Here is a 23,471-nt window from a genome sequence, read left to right as displayed (position 1 = left end):
CTCTGAATCTGCAGCCAAGTAAGATTCTCTCCCCTCCCATTATGTAGCTAATATAAAAAAGCATATAACACACACACACACACACACACACACACACACACAAAACAATGTACACAATCACAACACTCTACAGAAAACAGGGCTACTCAGGGCCAAAACCAAGAAAGAATCACACAAGTGGGTTTACTGAAGACTACACACACTTAAATCAATTAACCTAATCCCTCACTGGAGAAGGAGAAAGTCACTTTGAAAATACAAACCTATATGTACAAATATATATTAAGATGAGGGTTCTAATGACATAAAAAAAAAAAATCCCAGTATTCAACACTGCTATAGTCTGATTCCTACAATAATCTGTCAAATGTACCTATCTTTCTTATCAAGGTTGATGACAAATTACACACTACACTTTGTATTTCTACCAACTAGCATCTAAGCCATCTCAAAAGAGTGAGGAAAGAAGAAAGAAATCATTCTCAAGTAGAATATCTGGCAGGTTTATACAGGGCTTTAAAAGTAACTGAGTGTATTCTTTTGTGATGGGGTTACCTCATTTAGGATGATATTTTCCAGATCAAACCATTTGCCTAAAAATTTTGTGAATTCATTGTTTCTAATTGCTGAGTAGTATTCCATTGTGTAAATATACCACATTTTCTGTATCCATTCCTCCTTCGAGGGGCATCTGGGTTCTTTCCAGCTTCTGGCTATTATAAATAAGGCTGCTATGAACATAATGGAGCATGTGTCTTTATTGCATGCCGGGGAATCCTTTGGGTATATGCCCAGGAGAAGTATAGCAGGGTCCTCCGGAAGTGTCATGTCCAGTTTTCTGAGGAACCGCCAGACTGATTTCCAAAGTGGTTGTACCATCTTACAGCCCCACCAGCAGTGGAGGAGTATTCCTCTTTCTCCACATCCTTGCCAACACCTGCTGTCTCCTGAGTTTTTGACCTTAGCCATTCTGACTGGTGTAAGGTGGAAAATATCAAGTGAGGTAACCCAATCACAAAAGAATACACATGGAATGCAATCTCTGATAAGTGGATATTAATTAGCCCAGAAGCCCTGAATACCCAAGGCACAAATCACATAACAAATGACTCCCATGAAGAAGGATGGAGAGGGTCCTGATCCTGGAAAGGATTGATCTAGCATTGGAGGGGAATATAAGGACAGAGAAAAAGGAGGGAGGTGTTTGGAGAATGGATGGAGAGAAGGTTTATGGGACATATGGGGAGGGGGGATCTGGGAAAGGGGAAATCATTTGGAATGTAAACAAAGAATATAGAAAATAAAAATATTAAAAAAAAAAAGTAACTGAGAATTGGGCCTAAAATCCAATGTGACCTTAGCAGTTGTTTCTCAGTACTGTAAAGACACTGTCTTCTACATATAAAAGACACTGTTTTCTATATAAAAACTACTTCACTCGTTTTATATATCCATTTTCTTTCCACTACAGATACAATAGCGAGACAGTATGGAACAGAAGATTAGCATTCCCTTGCAAAGAGGGACAGAGGAAGAGTGGAACAGGGACTAATCTGAAAGATTAATGAGTGGAAAATTTTTTATATCTTATTTTATTTGCAAAGAAAACAGTTATGGCTTTCTAGAATACTGAATGCTTCCTGAAAAGGCTGATTGTAGAACTCTGTAGAGTAAAACTTGACCTCAAACATTTTGGTCATATTAAAAAAAAAAATCTGTTCAGTAGTTTCTGATACATACATATGAGCATTGATGTAAACACAAGAGAACCTTAACAAGTTCATGTTTCAACCATATTGTTGAGCCCTTTACAATGTGTGGATGAAAAGAAAGCAGATATTCTCAATTTTAAAACTTAGAAAACCAAACCATGAAATCCCATCACTAATGAGTGGTGAATGTGGAACTAAGACCTGCCCCATCTAAGGCACTGGATCTCCCCTTAGGCAGGGAAGAAGGCAGGATGATAAAGCAGAGGCCAATTATTAATTGCTCCCCACACCCTTCTTTTTCCAAGACAGGATCTCAACTACGAAGCCCTGGCTGGCCTGTCCTAGAACTCACAATGTAGATCAGGGTGGCTTCTACCATAAAGGTCCTCCTGTTTCTGCCTCTGGAATGCTGAGATTAAAGGCACATGCCTGGCTATTAATTTCTTTCCAAAGCACAATGTTAAGCCAAAATTGTATTAGGAAGCAATCGAGAAAGGTCAAAAAAAAACCTAATTCAAAAGACTTATGCTGCCTTTAAACTTAAGATAGTAAAAATATTTATAAAGGAAGACAGAGTTATAAAAGAATAAAAGATTAATGTTTGGTTTGGTTTTAGTGTTTTTAACAGAAAAATAAAGGGGAGAAACAGTACTGATTCTGTCTAGTCAATGTCCCTTCTACTTTCTCCAACATCCAATACTTACCACATACAAAGTCTACTTATAATGCCTGAAGCATAAAACATATGTTCTTATGCTATCTATATTTTAATCTCTTGATATCACAAACTATGTAGCAGCCCTGACCAACTGAGCCATACATAATCTCAGACATCACAGATCACCTAGTAATGATAGGAGAAAAACAGTGGAAAAAGAGAAAAGTATCTTAGATCAGTGGTTCTCAATCTTTCTATGGCTGTGACTCTTTAATACAGTATGTCATATTGTGGTGAGTCCCAACCATAAAATTATTTTCACTGCTTCTTCATAACTGTAATTTTCCTGTTATAAATCATAATATAATATCTGATATGAAGGATATCTGATATCTACCCCTGTAAAAGACTTCTTCATCCCCAAACGAGTTACAAGCTACAGCTTGAAAGCTGTGGTCTTAGAAGCACATGTTATAAATTTAGAAACTTCAAAGAGATGTTTCAAAAAGAGAAGTTTCAAAACAGTATTTTTTAAAGAGATTTCTGGTTCTTCCCTCCTTTAATCTACATGGCATAATATTTTCTACATGAGTCTAATCTATCAATCTGATTACCAATTGCTCCATAACATAACTATTCTTGGGGTTACTACAGGATTTCTAATGTTTAGAACTCATCTTAGACTACCTTTAAAAAACAGGTTATTGATCCCCTGCCATCACTTACAGCCTCCAGCACCCAAACCAAGGTTTCTAAAATGACAGTTTTGAAACCATAAACCCAACAGAGTTGGTAGGTTTAACTTTACACAAATTTTAATTCCAGCCACTGTGTAGCTGTTTCACTGCCCAACTCAATGATATCGTCTTCCTAGTTTGAAACCTAGACTAGGCTCTTGCTAGAACTTTAAGCAAAGATAATAATTACAGTAGTAGTTATTTTAGCATATTTTATTTTCATGTGCCACAAAATAAAATATAGCACTACTTCAAACACCATTAGAAAAATACTTTACAATATGTACTATATGGACAGTTAGCTAGTCATGACTTAGTTAGCCAGATGGCTAGTTCTAGCCTGCAGACATGGTTTTTAATTAAAAAAAAAAATCTTTTTAAACAAGCAAACAAAAATATCCAACAGAGACTACAAATAGTTTTCAAGACAATATTACCAAACAATCTATAAAAAAGCTGACTACTGTTACCTACGTTATATATATATCATATATATGTTATATATATATATGTGTGTGTGTGTGTGTTATATATATATATATATATATGTGTGTGTGTGTATGTGATATATATATATATATAATCTTTCTAATCACTAAGAAAACTGAAGCTGGAGATCAAAATGCTAAGCAAAACAAAACACAGTAAGAAAGATAAACACTGTACTTTCTCTCATATGCAGAATTTTTATCTCCATCTGTGTAGGGCATAAAAGCAGAAGTGACTGGGAGGGGTATTATGGGAGAGGGAGGTGGGAACAGGAGAGAGTAATTGGAAGACACATTTTCTCTAATATACAGAAACATGTGCACCCACCACCACCCACACACATACATACATACACAGGCACACAAACACACACACACAAAATGAAAGCAGAAGAGGATTTGGGGGAAATGGGAACCCACAACTGGCAAGGAAGAGGATCCAAAGATGGTGGTAGGGAAGAAAATGAGCCCAGTACAATGATACATTATATATGGAGAACACCATATCAAATTCTATTATTTTGTATGTTAACTAAAAACAGTGAAAACAAAACAAAGTAGAATGTGGTTCTGTATTACCTTCAGAGGCAGGTTCCCACTGAGAAGCAGAATTCTTCTCCAGGGCTTCCTAACTCTTCATACCTAGTGGGGCCTACCTCCAATCTCTGCTTGATTATCTCTTTTTCCTAATACTTCTCCTTGCATGCTCCTGAACTATTTATTCCTCTCACTACTACCCCCAACTCTGCCTGTCACTCTCTTTTGGAATGAGTTTTCCTCTGATACAGAATCCCTTCCTAATTTCACATTGACTTCCTCCAAATGCCCAGGCTCTCATAGCCCTCCCTCATAGCACTTTGAGTCACAGTGGACGCCACACACACTTTAAAGATATTGTGTTAAGTTTTTGTTAATGGTCTCCTTTGTTAGTGTATAAATCTTAGATAATTTATAAATTACTTGTAGGAACACATCCCACTACTTTTGTATCCCTTACTTTAATAAAGGCTCATCATTCTGAGTCCATGCCATCTCCTCCCAAGCACACTATCTTGCAGCAGCTATCTTGTGCAGAAAAGTAGCCTAAGGCCTGGGAGTAGTTGACAGGGGATGGGGAACAATAGAAGATGAAACTCACAAAAAATTTAATGGAAGCCCTGAGGCTGCACGACAAACTTACACAGTAAAGACAAACAGAACAAAACCCAATGAGTCGAAAAGAAGGTTAAGGATCCTGACATAAAAAGAACTCACTGAACAATACTCTGAAATAAAGACTAGAGAATTAAACTGGATAAACACTCACGATACATGTAGAAGAACAAAATGTGCCCTTTATCTCTACGGGTCATCAATTTCTTTGTAATAAGGCACTTTTGACATTGATAAACATTTGTTGTACCAAAGTGATCAACTAAAGTACTGTAGGACTCAATGGACACAATTCTAAATCTGACTTTGTTTTTAAACATTCAGAACTTATTTTTAGTAATTCTTGTTTTAGAGACTGCATTTAACAACAACAAAGAACAACAAATTGCTTATCAATACCAGGCTAATAAACTTGGAAATCATATGGGATCATCCTTATATCATGCACCACGACATAATCAAAACTCATTTTCATGAGAAAAATGTATTAAGAATGTTTTGCTTTAAAAAAGCCCATTTTGTTTACATCATCAAATGAAATTTTAACACTACAGGCAAAATAAAAGATGAATAAGCCATATATATGTGTGTGTGTGTATATATACGTATATGTATATGCTAAAAATACAAATATTTTCAAGTAGAAATATTACATTTTAGTCTAACCTATGGCTGAACAAATCATAAATTAAATGTCTTTTACCTAAGTCAAGCTAAAAGATAATATCCATTACAATATTCTTTTTCTCCTGTGTTTTCCAAAATCATCCTACATCTTACTAGACATGGAAAGTATCTTCATTCATATTAAGTTTATAGAAATATAGAGATATAAAAAGGAATCATTAAGTGTATGGTAAAATAAATCAGCTCCCAATTACATGGAGAGGAAGTGATGACACACGACACCAAGGAAATAACCTGTTTTTTTGAATGCACAACATTAATTTATGAGAAGACCACTACCCTTTCAACCATGCTTCACTGAGGCCAGGGTTCATTACATGAGTTTCTTTTTCCTGACCACTCGATGGTGAGGATTCAGACAGAAGGGGGAAGGAAAGAGTTAAGGCAGACGCATACAGGTGGCTAAAGGAAAGCAGCCTGAGATAAAAATGCTCCACTTAATCTACAGAGAAGGCTGGGAAATGATCTATGAAGACAAAACAGCACAGAGAAATTTAATATGAGAATGTTAAAATTTTTAAACATAAAATCTAAACAAGATTTATCCCAGTATCACCTTATCTTCTCTCCTTCCCTTTAGAGGATATTATTAGTGGTAGCAAGAATTACAAGTGGACTAAAATTTTAAAAAAACAAATTCATATTTGTAAGAAAACCCATGTTTAAAAAGACATTATCATTGCTTTCTAATAGGCCCACTACCTGTCTCCATGGGTAACTGATCTCATTACTTGAGAAAAAAATCAATTTAAACAAGCGAATGTTAAGAAGGCAGGGGACTCATCTCTCTGGAACATTTTTAGGTGACTTAAACAACACTTCCGAGATGACAAGAATTACATACTCTGCAGATACACACAAACTAAATATTTATCTAAACACGGGATATGAGCCAGAAATCTCAATTTGCTTCTGTCTGACATATGGCTCGGTTTTGACTGACATATGTTTAGTACTAATGCTGGCAAAAGCACAATTATTAAAATATTACAGAAAAAGCGTCAACTGTTATTTCATTCTTTACAACTGATCTTAGCAAAAGGCTGAGAGGCGATGCCATTTGATTCTTATGACACAGAAAAACACGCACAAACTTGGGTTTCAAGAACTGAAACAGACCACAATAGGAAGCAGCAAAATCATTATGTGGCTCAGTTTTTTTGTTTTGTTTTAAAGTCTACCGTGAACACTTCAAGATTATAGTACAAAAAGAGGAAAAGCCTGTCAGCCTGCTATTCTCAGTTAATAGACGGACAGATGAGAAGGCGGCCAAAGGAACTTACTGTCTCTAGCTCACCATTCCTAGCTCCCTCAGCAATCTCAATCACACACACACACACACACACACACGAATACCCCAAGGCTTTTTATGAAAGGTGATAGTTTAATAAAACTATGATTACCTATCACACTCGTTAAAAGCAGCAGCGCTAGCGATCTGATGTCGAAATGACTCGCTTCTTTCCCTGCACCTAGCGCAAGCCACCCTTTTCCAGAGTCGTGTCAAAAGTTCCCCCAACGCAGGCTGTAAAGCCAGGCAGGGACGGCAGCCTCCCTTCCTCCGGGCCACCGACCGAACAGGTGGTTGACTTACCAGGGGAGAGGAGCCGCCAGGCACCGGCCGCGGCCGCCCGGGCGCAGACCCGAAGGGCGTGTTTTCGAGGATTTAACCCTCAGGTGAGCGGGAGGGCGGGCGAGCCGGCGAGCGGGCGAGCGGGCGAGCGGGCAGCGCTCCGCGGTCGCCGAGCCCTGGCAGGTGCCGCGCACGTCTCCGCCGCGTCCCGGGCCCGCCGCCCCGCGGACAGCGCGGCCTCGCGTGGGGGCGTCGCCTTCCCTCCCTCCCTCTCTCCCTCCCTCCCTCCCCGACGGGCTCAGCCCTCAGGCGGCGCGGCCCGCAGCCCCAGCCTAACGGTTTCCCCGACGCGGGCTCCTGCGTCCCCCGCCGACTCTCACCTCCGAATCCCGCCGCTCCGAGACGAAGGAAGGCGGATCCCCGGGCGTCTCTTCTGCGAGGCTCCCGCTCGTCCTCTCACTAGCTTGGCGGTGGGCTCGGGGCTTCAGTGGCCGCCGCCGCTGCGCTGACGGGTGAGGAGGGGAGGTGTTTCCCGGCAGTGACGGCGCCGCCGCCTCAGCCCCGCTCTTCGCTCCCTCTCCGCGTAGCTCCCGCTTTCTGTTTCACCCGAGGGACCGCGAATGCCGCCGCCGCCATGATTACTACGGAGCCGGGAGGAGGAGCCCGGAGTCGGCGCGCCCAGTGCGGCTGCGCGAGCCCCGCCGACGGCGCCCCCGGCCGCCTAGACCCGGAGCCCCCGCGCGCGAGCGCAAGCGCGCGCCCGCCCGCTCGCCCGCCGCCCAGCTTCGCGGGCCCGCAAGTGCGTGACGCGCGAGCTCCGATACCGCTCCGCAGCCGCTCTCCCAAAGCCCGGGAACTGTGCTGATGATTGACGTATCTGGGGCCCCACACGCCATTCCCAACGCATTATAGAAAGCGCCCCCACCCACCAACCCCCGGAGGCGAACCGTGTCACCCCGTCTCCGAAAGCCCCAGAACTTAGGATGCCGGCAGGTGTTTTAGAGACAAGCCCAGACCTGGGAAGCGCACCGAAGTGGGCTCAGACCTTTCCACTCCCAAACGTTTAGAGCCCCCGGCATTTTCTAGCGCCCACTAAACAGATTTTCGTCTTTCAGAGACGCAGAGCTTAAATGTATCGGTCTCGGACCAGGCAAATCTAGTGGAAACCCGTTACCTTGATTTCTGCCACGGCGGAGACTCGTGGAGGCGAGGCGGCGGCAGTTTCCTTAAGCCTCAAGCAATCAGGGGGCCGCTGCGGTGCGCCGAGGGCCGCCGCCGGCCGGACTGCTTACTTGTGCAGTTTGACCGGAAGCCTTAGGGAGAGGGTCGCCTTTGGGAACCTGAGTCCTACCCTGTCCATCCCAAACTGGTGACTGATGAAACCAGGTTCCACGTCTGACTTGTATTTCAGTTTATTAGCTGTGCTGCGTTGCGTCTTAAGGCGGCAATCCTTTTTATTTCAATCGTTTGACAGAAATCTCTCGAAGATGTACGTATTTCTCACCTTCTTTTAAAAAAATGGATAATGAAATTCTTAGTGGATCACTGAATATCAAATATGATACCCAGACAGTACACCAAAGTCCAGTGGGATTGCAGAGGTGTGTGTGTGTGTGTGCGCGGGTGTGCGTGTGTGTGTGCGCATGTGTGTGTGTGGATAGTACACCAAAGTCCAGTGGGATTGCAGAGGTGTGTGTGTGCGTGTGTGTGTGTGTGTGTGTGTGCGTGCGTGTGTGTGTGTGTGTGCGTGTATGTGTGTGTGTGCGCGCGCGCGTGTGTGTGTGTGTGTGTGTGTGTACAGTACACCAAAGTCCCGTGGGATTGCAGAGGTGTGTGTGTGTGTGTGTACAGTACACCAAAGTCCAGTGGGATTGCAGAGGTGTGTGTGTGTGCGTGCGTGTGCTTGCGTGCGTGCGTGTGTGTGTGTGTGTGTGTGTGTGTGGACAGTACACCAAAGTCCAGTGGGATTGCACAGGTGTGTGTGTGTGTGTGTGTGTGTCTGTGTGGACAGTACACCAAAGTCCAGTGGGATTGCAGAGGTGTGTGTGTGTGTGTGTGTGTGCGCGCGTGTGTGGACAGTACACCAAAGTCCAGTGGGATTGCAGAGGTGTGCGCTGCGCGCGAGTGTGTGTGCGTGTGCGTGTGCGTGTGTGTGTGTGTGTGTGTGTAAAATACCCACTTTGGTGCTGCTTTTTTCAGTGTTCTCCTTACTTTCCTTAAAGACCCCTCACCTGGCTTGTGTTCATCCGCCTCTACATCTACTTTAACCATTTTCCTGTGGTGGTGTTTTTTAAGCCCTCCTCTCTTCTTTCTCCTCCTACTTTTCTCTATAGCTACAGGCAATGATTGATCTGATATAAGTATCCACAGCCAGCTAATGAGAGGTTATTTTTCTTCCTGTCAACAAGTAGGACAGTGATTCTATCAAATTGCATCTCGAGATATTTGGGGGGCGAGGCGGGGGGGGGGGGGAGGGGGGAGCAAAAGTCCTTTCCCTGAGAGAAATGTTTCATTTTCTTAACTTCCAGCTTTGGCCCTCTTCCAGACAAAATTACTGGAAAGCTGATCTTGGAATAACAGAAGTATAACTGCTCATTGTTTTGCAATAGGAGAATTTATATCTGAATGTGGGGGAGTTGTGTGGCTTCCCCTTATTGCTGCCCAACTCTTGTTCGCTTGGAGGCTAAACTCTCCAAAGTTAACTCTAAGCTAGTATTTTCCAAAGCTCTTGTGAACTTTGTAAAAAAAAAAAAAAATGCAGAATCCTACCATCTACCCCCTCAAGATTGTGGTTGCATGATTCAGTGGTAGATCAAAAAAAAAAATGAAAATAAAAAAAAAGAACTTGAAAATAATCTGCATTGTATAAGTACTTTTAAAGCCCATCTACATGCCATCTACATGCCATAAAAAAGAAATAAGAGATGAAAACCTAGTTGAAGGAGTCAAGGACATATAATTCAAGACATCATTGAAGTAGACCCAGACACTTTGATATGATTCACAATGCTGTGAGGAGGAAGGTAAAAACTGGGGGATTTATATCCTTTGGGGAGAAAGAAACACATAAATCACTCTAGCCAGCAAGGCACAGGAATCTATGTTGGCTTGGAGCAGACATTTCTTTTCCTCATCAGTAAAATAAAGGCCATTTTGAACCTCCTCTTTTCCTGTGTCCAGTCTCTAGTCTCTTTGCATATTACCTTTCTTCTCTCTGCCTCTCTGCCAGCAACACTTAACCCTCTCCACAGCACCCCAGGATTGCTTGGAGTTCCTTTGTGCTTTCATTATACTCTTTTACCCTATGCAGTGTCCCCCAAACCATAGTGTAAGCTATCACTCACTTCTACTTCCACATCTCTGCACACCTGGAGCCCAGACTCTTGCATCAAATGCCAAAGTCCTTTGCATCAATTGCTTTGCTGACTGGCATGCTAAGAAATGTCCTAAGTTTGCAAGGTTTGGACTAACTTCATGTTTTCCTAGTTCTTTAGCTCATCAAATCAAACATCTAACAATCTTCCCTGATATTTCCTTTACCCTGTCTCCCCTATCTGTGGCTGTGCCAACTCCAAGAAATGTTTCCTCCAAAATCCCCCTAATGATTCCACCTCTTTCCTGTCGCTATGGCACTACTTTGTCTAACTACAGATAATCTGTGTGTTCTCTACTTTGCAGCCAAAATGATCTTTCAAAAGGTAAATAAGACTATGTCACTTATTACATAACACCCTCAAATAATTTATTATTATTCTAGTATAAAACTAGAGTCCTTTCAGTGACCTTTAAACACAGTCTCATATAACTCTTCCCTTGCTTCCTGGGCTGAGGATTTCCTGACCATTTTGTTTTTCAGTTGTACTCTAATTGGAATAGTTGTATGCCCTGTACACCTGTCCTTCTTCCTTTTAACTGTTATCCCCTACTTACCCTTCAGGGCTCAGTTTGAATAGGACTTGAATGGCGATAGGGAGGAGCAAAATCTGACATCCCAGATAAGGTTCAGATCCCTGATGGATATCAACAATCCCACCACCATGTATGTTTAGTTCTTATGATTTACCACAATTTACAATTCCATTTTGGTATGTCTGAATAGCGCTCCTGATGCTCATAACAACAAAGATAGTGTCTATTTTTGCCTGTGTAGTACCTGGCACATAGAAAATGCTAAAAATATTTCCTGAATGGTTGAGTGTTGCTGTCTTTTGAGGTTCTTTTTGGTATTTTCAGTTGTGGGCTTATAAAACTAGGAAATGACAGATCACTTTCAGGAGTAGAAGAAATGAGTTGGGAGACAGCTAACCATGTTGTCTCAGTTGTCACCAACAGTTTTCATCGTAGACTATCTTTCCAAGGATATTTGTGTAAAATAGACATAATGTCCTGAGCAGAGGAAAGGGCCCTTCCTTTAAAAAAAAAAAAAAAAAAAAAAAAAAAAAAAAAAAAAAAAAAACCTCACCCAATATAATAAATGCTCCTCGATGCAGTCAAAGTTGAGCAAAAGTTTGTGTAGGCCTTTTTAAGACTGAGAGATTCCTAAGGTTTGAGTTCCTTAGCTGTGACTTATAGTCCGTGTTGCCTCCTCAGACCATGGAGGTAGGGATGACATGGGTCTATCATACCAACCCCAGTAGAATATGTGTGACAAGTTTCATAGACTGAGGCATTAGACTTCAAAAGAAGGAGGTCTCCTGGAACTGGTTGTGGACCTCTCAGCCAGAGTAAACATATTGAGCCGTAGTTCTCATGACATTTTTTTTTCAGTTTTGTTTTGTTTCATTCCTTTTTTTAGTTACAGGTTCCTGGTAGCCTAGGTCAAGATCTTAAGCAAGAATAATGGGCACAAAACCACCCCTTGAGATGGGGTCATTAACGACTTTATCTCCGGGGAAACCAACGCTTTATTTTTTAAATCATTTATAAAATTATTATGATAGATGAAAACTTTCCCAACAATAAAATTTTATATGACTACATGTGTGTCATTGGAGGTGGGTTTTGGTATATGGTAAAGAAAGCCTTAATTAGAATTAAAATAGTTTAAATTTATGCATTGAAGATTTATTTTTTTAAAAATCAGGCATTAGATGTTAAACAATAATTGACCATATGGGACTGTAGAGTTAGCACAGTGGTGAAGGGCACTGACCATAAAGATTTGTTAACCTGCTCTTGGATATATGTCCTTAGCCTTCGACCCCTGCCCCACTAAATATATCTTTTTAGAATTGTTATATTTGAATGATTTATATTAATAATGATGTTACCTGTTCTGTTTGTGACTCACTAAATACATAGTTTCAGAGTTGTAATGCTCAAATGATTTTTGTATTTTACTGTGCCAAATGATTTTTGTTGGTATTAGTGATTATTTCACTGGATTCAGTTTCTAAAAGTTGTTATGTTTGGTTTTTAATGTATAAAATCCCCCTGCTTGAGATACATTCAAAATACACTCAGATTCAAACTGCCTCTGTTTTTTTTTTTTTTTTTTTGTCACCGCTGAACCCTTACCCACCTGGACTTCGAGGACCTCATCACAGGGACCCCCATACCGACTGGGGTGGTCCCAGACATGGGTCATCTCCCTTCTATGCTGTGATTCCATCATTTGATCCTAAAGTGACTTATTCTGCCATCTGTGAAACTGATGAAACAGGTTAAGTTAATACTGTAAAGGATGATAAAAATCTGAAACTTTGAAAATTTGAGAAGGTATGATGGACTGAAAAGGAAAAGATGAAGAAGTCAAGTGTAGATATTGGAGCTGGAGATGGTACAGCTGTTAACAGCAGTGGCAAGTCTTTCAGAAGACTTAGACTTGATTCCTAGGACCTACATGGTCCTCACAACTGTCTAACTCCAGCCCCAGAGGATCCAAGGCTACTTTCTGGCATCTACCAGCATATATTCATACACGCAGGCAAAAACCCAATACACATAAAAATAAACAAACAATTTTTTAAAAGGAGAGTGGAGATTGTCTTTTAGGCCTTTTAGACCTCTTAACAAAGAGGAGTGTGGGGGCGGGGTGCAGACAGACAGGCCAAACAGAAGATTGATTGGCTGTATGCTGGCTGAATTCTCTGAGTAATTCGGTCCTAACTGAATAGAGCCAGAGAGAATACTTCTAGCATTGGTCTTCACACTGAGTACAAGTGTAAAAGATGAAAATATAGGTATGTCACTTAAACCAGCTGTATTAGTCACTGTTTTATTGCTTTGAGGAGACAACATGGCCAAGGTAACTTAAAGAAGAAACATTTAATTGAAGGCTTACTTAAAGTTCAGAGGGTTGGTCCATGATCATCATGGTGCAGGAACATAGTACAAGGCAGACAAGCTGGAGCAGTAGCTGAGGACTTTGTTTTCTGTCTTTCCTCTTACTCAAAAGAACCCTGGAAACCTTAGTTATGATTCAAAAGCAAGAAAGTCTACTAAAGTACTTTTCGAATACTGAAAAGGAACCTCATTGATGGAATCTACCATATGTGAGGTGCTGAGTTTGATTTTCACCATCAAAAGAACAAAATAAAAACAGAGTAAACACATACATATATAATACATACACACACACACACACACACACACACACAATTCAAGTCACTTCCTGAATTGAGCAGAGGTAGTTCTTAAGTGTTGGCAAAAATAAAAATCACCTGGGATTCTTATTCAAGATCTAATAACTCAGACTATACTAATGGCTCAGTGGATAAGCACACCCATCATGAGTATCATTTCATTCCCTGCACCCACACCAAGCTGCTTATAAACTGACTGTAACTCCAGCTCCAGTGGTATCAAAGGTCTCTAGCCCTTTCAAGCACTGGCACTCATGTGTATGCACACACACACACACACTCACACACACATACACACACATACATACACAAGATAAAAATTTTAATATAATATACAATAATACATAATATGATGCACAATGTACCAAATAATATATAATATATAAATATAATTAGTATATAACATACAATATCATATATAATATGATGTACAGTATATGATATACTTTATAATATATAATATAGCATTCCATTCCATTTCCCATCCCTTTTCCTAAATTCTACATTTTATACGCTCTCCAGGGGTTCTGATGTGGGTCACCCACAGAGCATACTTTAAGCATCTTAGAGCAACACAAAAACAGTTAACTTTCACTAGGATTTTTTTTTCTTCTGTGACATAGTATTAAGTTGGATTAATGGAATTGTTTAAAATTGCTCTTGCCTCTGGTTCAAGATTTTATATAGTTTCTTCCTTATAGAAAAACTAAGAAGGATTAAGGGATTTTTAAAATCATAAATGATAATCCTAATAGCTCAAATTTGTTACTGCTAATGATATGGCTTCAAAGCACACTACAGGGGACAGATCTTACTTCCCAAATGGGAAAAGGCTCACATGCTTGCCTTATTTAAACTGAGTAAGTTTTCCCATATGAAAAGGCTACACAATCATAAGACAGACTAAGGATTTTTCTCTTGATTGGGAAAAATAGTTTCTATATCTGTTCTTGGATCTGTCAACAGCTCTTTGATGCTTTGTACATGTTTAGGAGAGTCTTATATCTACCTAAGGTCTGAACACACCATTATTATTATCCAGCACAACCAGATGACATATGAATGAATCAATTTTAGAGACAGAAGAGGAAGATAGTTATCTATGAGAAAAACAAGACAGAAGATGACTTGAGAGCTTAAAGCCATCCTCAGACAGCCTGGCTTCTCCTCCCCCACCCACATCCCATCATCCTCAAAAAAGGAAAGGGGGGGAAAAGCCTCAAACTGGAGCAATGCTTTCTTTCCCAAGATAATAGTAAAATTTTAATCTGGGAAAACAAAATGTACATGAGTTTAAAATGAAAATCCATACACTCTATGTTCAATTGTAATTTGCTGAACTTAAGAAATTCGTTCTCAAACTTTTGCACTAAATATTTAAGCAAAACTGCATTTTGAAACCACCAGATAAATCAACTATTCATGGTAGCAGGCATATATTTATACAATCATTTGTCTTTGTATAATATTTTAAACTACACCTTAAAAGGAAATGGACAACTTTTACATTGAGACAAACATGTATAGATATTGAAAAACTAGGAAAGTACTGATATGCTTATGACGTTGTTTTTATGAGAATTCCATGTAGACCTGGGCCATGTCGACCTAGTTAGCCTAGAACTCAAGAGTTCCTCTGGCCTATGTGGCCTGGGTGCTAGGATTACAGGCATGTGCCCCCATGCTTGCAAGCAAATCTTCACAAAGCATTTAATTTCCATAGTAGTGGTATGAGTTTGGTTTGCCTTCTCAACACTCATGCTAGAGGTTGATTATCTTGGGAACTGAAAAGGTGGACACTCGGTCTGTCCATGTCTTTACAGATGAGGCTTTGAGATGGAATGGGGAAGGGATAGGTCATCAGGCTGGGTCCCCAGTGATGAATTCCTGTAGCTTTATGAGATCTGAAGCAACACATGTTCATGCATGCCCTCATCTCTTAAGGGGGATTCCATGTAACACCTTGGGAGTCTGTCAGAATTCTATCACCACATGCAGCTTTTTACTTTGCATCTCCAGAACAACGGACAAAAAGAAGCCTTTTTGCTATATAAAATAGCTTGCTATTATAATAATAGTAACAGAAGATGGATAAATACAATATTTTAATTTCATGGAAGCTGTAGCTCTCATTGAGTAAACTCCTGATATAGACAACATTGCCAATGTTAAGCCTTTACCACGACTGTGAGGTAAACATGCTCAAAGCAAACTTTTCATATCGAGTTTACATTTTCCCCCTCTGTAAATAAGCCTGCTCTATTATCTATGTTGACACACTCAAACATGCCTTAGTCCTAAGGCTAAAGAGGCTAAGTGCAAGTCATGACTCTAGGTATCAAAACAACTGAGTACTTCAGCTGAGGGATGGGGTCATTAAATAAATGAATTATTAATTTTCTTAATAGCAGTAGCATTCAACATATATGAGATTGGTTCTTTTACTTAGGAAGTACAAACTCCCTTCTAACAAGAGTCCTATTTAAATTGACAATCTAAAGTTGCTAAAGGGTCTATTACAAAGAAGAGAATCATTTAACAATCAAGAAATAGTCATAGAATTCCATTTATGATAAAGATTCTGATCGAAGAACAAGTGCCTTGACCTCAGTGCATTTCCTTTTCATGTAGAGCATTTGTTTACAGTTTGCTTTAAACTCCAAATCCATGCTTTCTGCCATTTATTTTATATGTGTATATGTTGAACATATGTGTGATGCTATATCTTCCTCAGTCACTTCTCTACCCCTCACCCCACCCCCTTTTTTAGAGAGAGACAGAGGGTCTCTCACTGAACCTGGAACTTACTGTTTTGGCCAGACTCTCTGGCTGGTGAGTTCTCAGGATCTTCCTTCTTCTACCCTCTAGTTCTGGGGTTCTAGGCATCCGTCCCAGATCAGATGGGATTGGGTGTGTTCAGGGTGGTATAGCATGCTTACCTTTGTTTTGTTTTTTGTTTGTTTGTTTGTTTGTTTTAAATGTGGGTGATAGAGATCCAGACATAGTTCTTCATAGTTGTACAGGGTTAAGACCAAGAAATGCCCTATGCTACATTATTCATTATTATATAAAGTAATAGGTTTTTCCAGATGTGCTCTGCCTTGAGAGACTAATTTACAGGCAGCTTTCAATTCAGTTGTGAGGGTGGAGAATGACTGTTTCCTAGGGTGGAACAGCAAACACTACTATCTAGCCAGTTCCACCCACATAGCACTGACTGATGACTAATTCTTGAGCATAAAAATGATATAGGCTTCTACTTATTAGGCTAAATTAGGGGAACATGGGTGTATTAAAATCAAGAAAAACCATGCCCAAGGATTTATAAGATGTTCCAGATGGAGGAAAAGGTGTTGCTCCTTCACCTGGCCCTAGAATGTGCTGGCCCTACACAGTACTATGATGTAATAGCCTCACACCTACCTGTTATCTCATAGCTGATATATGGCTTAAGGACCAACAGGCAGAGAATTCCCGACAATCCCTGGAGCTCAGCTTAGTCACCCAATATTGATAACACCTGCTCGACTGCCATCTGCCTGTCTACGAAAACCTTTCTGGACCTGGATCTGCCATTCCTGTCCCAACCTAGTGGCTCTGTCCTTTTATAGTGAAACCATACTCAACTGTACCTTCTGTGTCCTGACTCTCTCTGTCCACTTTTGAAACCTTTCAGATTCTGCTTAGCCTCTTTAACTTGTACTTGTTCTGTTAACTAGAGATAGATAGATAGATAGATAGATAGATAGATAGATAGATAGATAGATAGATGATTGATAGATAGATGATTGATAGATAGATAGCTGATAGATTGATCGATAGATAGATAATAAATAGATCATAGATAGATCATAGATAGATAGCTGATAGATAATAGATAGATGATAGTTGGCTGATAGATAATAGATAGATGATAGATAGATAGATAGATAGATAGATAGATAGATAGATAGATGATAGATATATAAATGATAAATAGATAATAGATAGCTGATAGATAGATAGATAGATAGATAGATAGATAGATAGATAGATAGATAGATAGATAGATGATAGATAGATAGATGTAGATTTACTGTGTGATATGTGGTATGAGTTAATATTAATAATTAAGACTGAAATAAAGGGACTGGAGAGATGGCTCAGTAGTTAAGAAAACTTGCTGCTCGTCTAGAGAATCCAAATTCAATTTCCAGCACTCACATGGCAGCTCACAACTGTCTCTAATTCCAGTTCCAGACATACTTGAAGGCAAAATATCCATACACACTAAAAAAAATTAGGAATAGAAGACCTGAATTTGCCTCAGCTAGATCCAAGGTAGTGGGGATTATCTGATAACTTGCTGCTACTGAACCGCCTTCACCACGTGAATTTATTGAATATATTTATTCAATGACATACATTTAATTATTGAATTCTGACATTGTGGAAGGACATGAGCATGTGTCTATGTTTCTGACATAGCATGTCACAATCACTACACAAAGCAAGCACTTTGCCCACTTGGCCATCGACCCAGTCCCAATCATTTCATGGGACTCTTCTTTGGAAAGCCAGTGCCAATGGATGCTCTGCTAATTAGTGTTTGGGATGAAGAGCAAAAGAGAGGTCTTGCTTTCTGTTGTGATGACCAACAGCATAGATCCTTTAAAAGATGTCAGCTTGGATTATCTACTTAGCCCCTTGGCTTCTGTGGTCCTGCAGACCATCGCCACTTTCTCTACCCAAATCCACTTGCTCTTTCTGGCTTTTGTTTTGTTTTAACATCTGTAGGATGAGTTCGTTAGGCATGACTCTGTCTGAAATAATTTATCCTGGGTTCTGACTTCTTAAGTCTTAATTCGGATTTTGACAGATAGATTTTTAATCCGGTTGGTTCAAAATGCTTGAGGACTCCATGCAAAAAAAATCGAGATATAACAAGATTAACAGCTGAGATGAAAGTTGCTATAGAGTTCAAAAGGGCAATGCAGCTGGTTGTTATAGGATACTCAAAGACAAGAATCATAGTTGGAAATTTTCAGTTTTTAAACTGTAATCTTCATAACAACACTGTGATCAAAGCAGTATAAGTTTGATTGCATGTGGGAGAAAGGTAACTGAAGAGGTCCGGCTTAGGCTCCCAGAAACCTGTGTTGGTAGTATAGTGGTGAACACACCTGCCTTCCACCTTAGGCTCCCAGACACGTAGCTAACACCGAGTCAGGGCTGGGATTCAACGCTCTGCAGTGCTCACCACTAGTTCATATTTTTTTCAGACAATGTGGAATGCTATGGAATGTTGAACAGTAGGCATCAAATGGAATGAGGCTAGTAGAATGCTCAGGTAGTCATAAAGGAATTCAAGTGGGAAAATATCAGGTATGCCTAGAGTAAGAAGGCAGGACAGAAGTCTATAATGGGAGGTATGGAGATGCAGAGAAAATGTATGGAGGCCAAGTTCAGAATGATTTTAATGGTACATAAAGAATTTTTAAACAATTTTATAAAGGGCCAGGAAAATGAATGGTCAAAAGTTAAAAAGCTATTTATTTTAAAAGTTAAAAAGGCTATTAATGGCTTTCAGGTCACTGTAGTTTTCAAAGGTACTTAACTAACACATTAAAACAAAACTAAGTAAAAAATGCTATGGCTTATTTCCATTTCACCAAATGTTCTAGGGGGTGTGTGTATGTGTGTATGTGTGTGTGTATGTGTATCTCTCTCTCTCTCTCTCTCTCTCTCTCTCTCTCTCTCTCTCTCTCTCTCTCTGTGTGTGTGTGTGTGTGTGTGTGTGTGTGTGTGTGTTTGCTGTGATAAAACACTGACCAAAAGCAACTTGGAGAGGAAAGGGTTTATTTGCCTTATGCATTCTGATCACAGTTCATCAGTGAGGGCAAAACCACAAGCAGAGCAGGAACCTGGAGGCAGGAACTGAAGCAGAGACAATGGGGGCGGGGGGGGGGGGATAGAAATGGCTGCCTTCTAAGGCTTGTTCAGTCTGCTTTCTTACATAACCCATGCCCAGCTGCCCACCTTCAATAGGGATGGCACAATCTACAGTGGGCCTTCCACATCAATCATTAATCAAGAAGATGCTCCCACAGACTTACCTATGAGCCAATAAGAAAAGGAAAAAACACCGTACAAGGAACGACATTAATTGTTCTCCCAGAGAAAAACATATTTATTTCTTACTTTAGTCCCATGAGTTTATTTGAAATAGTTTATTTCTTTCAAATCTAATAACTATTCTCACTAAAAGATGATAGTCTTTGACTAATACATCCTTAAAAGATATAAGGAAGAGATAGCAACATTTTTTTGACAAGTCAAAAACACTAAAAAGAGAGATTTTGATCAAGTAGGCTCCCAATTAGTCGCCAATGTTCTGTTATATTTGGCTCCAAACCTATAATGGAAACACTTGGCTTCATACATGCCATGCACCAGATCCTTTTGTGAGCTACCTTAGACAGTCAGCTGTCATTTATAATTTTGTTTCCAGGGCAAAATGCCTTTGCAACTTCCATACAGCAGACCTCAAATAAACTTTTGGACTATAACTTACAACTTCCGGGTTGAGCCCCTGTGCTTTGAGTGTAGATTGTCTATTATAATCAGTGCTTTAACAACACTGAATCTCAGAGGATTCCAAAGTAGTTTATTTCTTTCAAATCCAATACTTCATTTTAGAATAAAGTGGGGTTTTTTTTAATATCTTATTTGGATAAGATATTAACAAGAAGCAAATCCAATAAATTTTGCCATCAAAGACCTGAGAAGGGGGAATTCTTGTATATTCCATGTACAATAATTAAAACATATCTGAGTAGTTGTTTTAGTCTCCACCATGCAAAAGTAAGGACAAGTCAAGAGTTGAGTTGACTCTCCTTGAAATGTCTGCCTGATGCTCTTCCTCCATAACAACACTTGGAAACTATAGGGAATGTCTTTTATCCATAGATTAGAGTGGGAAAGATTGTTTCAGTAACTCTCTAGTGCACAGTATATATGAAGGCACAGGCTCATACCGACAAGTAATAACTTATGTGAAGAAAACCTGTCTCTTTTCCAGGGGATGAAATGATCTTACTGATCAAGAAAAGGCTAGGAAACACGTGACTGGATTTCTACTTCATTTTACTCTTTCAAGTAATTTCTTACTTCTTCCACTCAAACAATAGAGCCTTTGTAATAGATATGGAATATTAAGAAATATCTCTTGTCTATCAGCCCCTATTCTCTAAAGATGTTAATGACATGAGCCTCCATTAAAAATACTGTTTGTTTGCTTACTTTATAAGCCAGATTTATTTCTGGTCCATTTGTTGTATAAGGGACAGCAATGATATCATCAATACGTTAAAGAAAAGTTTAAAATCTTAAAAGCATTTGCTTAGTATCATGTGCCTGACAAGCTGACAGTGTTAGGTTTATTTAGAGTCCAGCTGGTCCTTTGTTTCATACCATATCTTTCAAATACTCCACTGTGCCATTCTTCCTCATGTTAAAGGCTGGGTTTCAAGACTCCCTGGATGACTGAGTCCTCATTCAAAAGACCTTTTTCCAGGTCAGGTACACCCACAGCCATTAGTTCCAGTAGAATTTTAATTTCCACAATTTCTCTTTCCATCCCACGAGGCTATTTGGAGGTATTTTTTCTTAGCAAACATTTTTAAAGCACAATTTTATTATTTTTTTTTAGTAAAAGAATGTATAGAGAAAGGTATATAACTTGTTTCTGTTTTGTTTTCTTTTAAACCACTTTCTTGTGAAGGCTTCCCATATAAGAAGTTGAACAAGTTTTGTGTATATAATGCAGTAAATTTGAAGAGAAGGATACACTTGAGAGACCCTCATTACAACCTATGCTGTAAAAACTATTTATTCACTCTGAAAGTCCCACTTTTTTTTCTCTTTGAATTCTAACGTTTAAAAAATTCCAGGCTGAGAACATGTTTTATAGAATAGTTTCTTTTTTGATGTTGTTAACTCTCTGTTAAGACAATGTATGGTCACCTAAAACTTGGTAACTGAAAGACTCCTGTAAAACTCCCCATATTTGTGGAACTTGTTAATGTTTAACTTTTTATTTTTCTTATATTCACTTTATTTTCCTGTCCTGAATTTTACACATAAATTTCCACTGATGTTATCAGTTTGTCTTTGTAGTAACTTAGTTATAGATTGCTTTACATCTTTGGAGACTATATTTTTAAATACACATTCAAGATTGTTAAATTTGCAGCCCTGGAATGAAACCAATTTGGTCTTAATTTTTGATTTTCTTAATCTGTTTTAGAACTCAGTTTTCAACCTTTTTTGTTGGGAAAAGTCTTTGGCCTCTAGGCTTGTTGTTTTTAATTAGATATTTTCTTTATTTACATTTCAAATATTATCCCCTTTCCTCATTTCTCCTCCAAAAACCCCCTATCCTGCCCTCCTCCCACTGCTCACCATCCCACCCGGTACTCCTGCTTCCCCGCCCTGGCATTCCCCTACCCTGGGGTATCGAGCCCTCTCAGGACAAAGGGCCTCTCCTCTCATCCATGTCCAACAAGGCCATCTTCTGCTACATATGCGGCTGGAGCCATTGCTCCCTCCGTGTGTACTCCTTGGTTGGTGGTTTAGTCCCTGGGAGCTCTGGGGGCACTGGTTGGTTCATATTGTTGCTTGTTTTGTATCTTTATCTGGTTTGGTGTCAGGCTGACACTGGCTTCCCAGAATGAGTTTGCGTTTGAGAAGAGCTGCTTGGGTCCTGCTTAAAAGTATAGTAGCATGCAGAAGAGAACTCCACAGTTCTAAGCCACCTCATTTTTTGTTTCCAGAAGAATTTTAATTACTTCTCAGTCTCATTGCCTGCCCTGGGGGTTATTTTAATTGTTTATGCCTTCTGGATTTAATTTTGGTTGGTTTGAGTCATTAGAAATTTGTCTTTCTCCTAGGTTCTCCAGATATTTTGAAATATAGGCTTTCAAAGAAATGATCTTTTGGTTTGGGTTTTAGTGAAGATTATTGTTCTCATATATAATTTTATTTCTCTCTCTCTCTCTCTCTCTCTCTCTCTCTCTCTCTCTCTCATTAGATTATCTAGAAGTCTGCCAGTCTTGTTCCGTTTTTCAAAAAGAACAACCTCTCTTTAGATGTGTCATCACATTATTTGTTTTCTGATCCCTCTAACCTTAAAAAAAACAAATATCCATAGAGTCTCCTGTTACAGCCACCCTAGCTGCACCCCAAGGGTTCTAGTAGACTGTTCTAGAATTTTAATTTGATTCTAGAGCTTTTACATTTTTCTCATAATCTCTTCAAAGAAGAAAGGCACTGAGTTCAGTCCCCAAACATGTGTGCCATTTGTGAGGATTCTCTTGCTACTGATTTCTACTTTTATTTCACTGTGGTCTGATAATCAAAGGAGCTCTACATTCCTTAATTTCCTTGTATGTACTCCCTATCTGTTGGGTGGACTCCTCTGTAGATACCTGTTAAACTTGATTGATCTATTGACTAATTTTGCACTGAAGTTTCCTTGATGAATTTTAATTTGGAAAATATGTGGGTGTCCCACTGCTGTATCTGGACACCTGTGATGTTTATTGTTCTGTGCAATTGGGAGTATACATATCTGGTGCATAAATATTTACAGTTGTTATAACTTCTTGGAGAGTGGTGCCCTATCTCTATATGTAGTAGCCCTCTTTATTGTCTAATCAGCTTTTTTTCTGAAGTCTACTTTATCAGATATGAGATATAGCACCATATTGCATCCGTTTGTTGGTAGGTTGATTTTCAGCCTTGGCTTTTAAACATCGTTACCTTTTTTAGTTATATAAGTTTGTTGGAGACAGAACATATTTGAAATTTTTTATAAGTCTTACTATGAAGGCCTGGAAGT

At 39.6% G+C, this 23,471-nt stretch overlaps 1 protein-coding gene across 4 annotated transcripts in view; it reads right to left on the bottom strand.

Annotated features, from left to right (window-relative positions):
* Positions 1 to 8,275, bottom strand: part of Fndc3a (fibronectin type III domain containing 3A) — a 184,496-nt gene extending 176,221 nt beyond the window's left edge. Inside the window, exon 1 of one of the 4 annotated variants that reach the window (XM_052190977.1) lies at positions 8,182 to 8,275. The gene's annotated coding sequence lies outside the window, so the exon portion shown is untranslated. Of the gene's footprint in view, positions 1 to 6,837; positions 6,986 to 7,028; positions 7,177 to 7,387; positions 7,610 to 8,181 lie in introns of those variants that run through there. The other 3 variants (XM_052190980.1, XM_052190976.1, XM_052190978.1) reach the window with 3 other exon arrangements.
* Between the last annotated feature and the right edge of the window lie 15,196 nt (positions 8,276 to 23,471).

This window comes from Apodemus sylvaticus, chromosome 8 (genome assembly GCF_947179515.1).
Source record: "Apodemus sylvaticus chromosome 8, mApoSyl1.1, whole genome shotgun sequence".
In the NCBI taxonomy this organism is placed as follows: domain Eukaryota; kingdom Metazoa; phylum Chordata; class Mammalia; order Rodentia; family Muridae; genus Apodemus; species Apodemus sylvaticus.
Note: the sequence above shows the minus strand (reverse complement) of the source record. Positions and strands in the feature narration are given on the sequence as shown.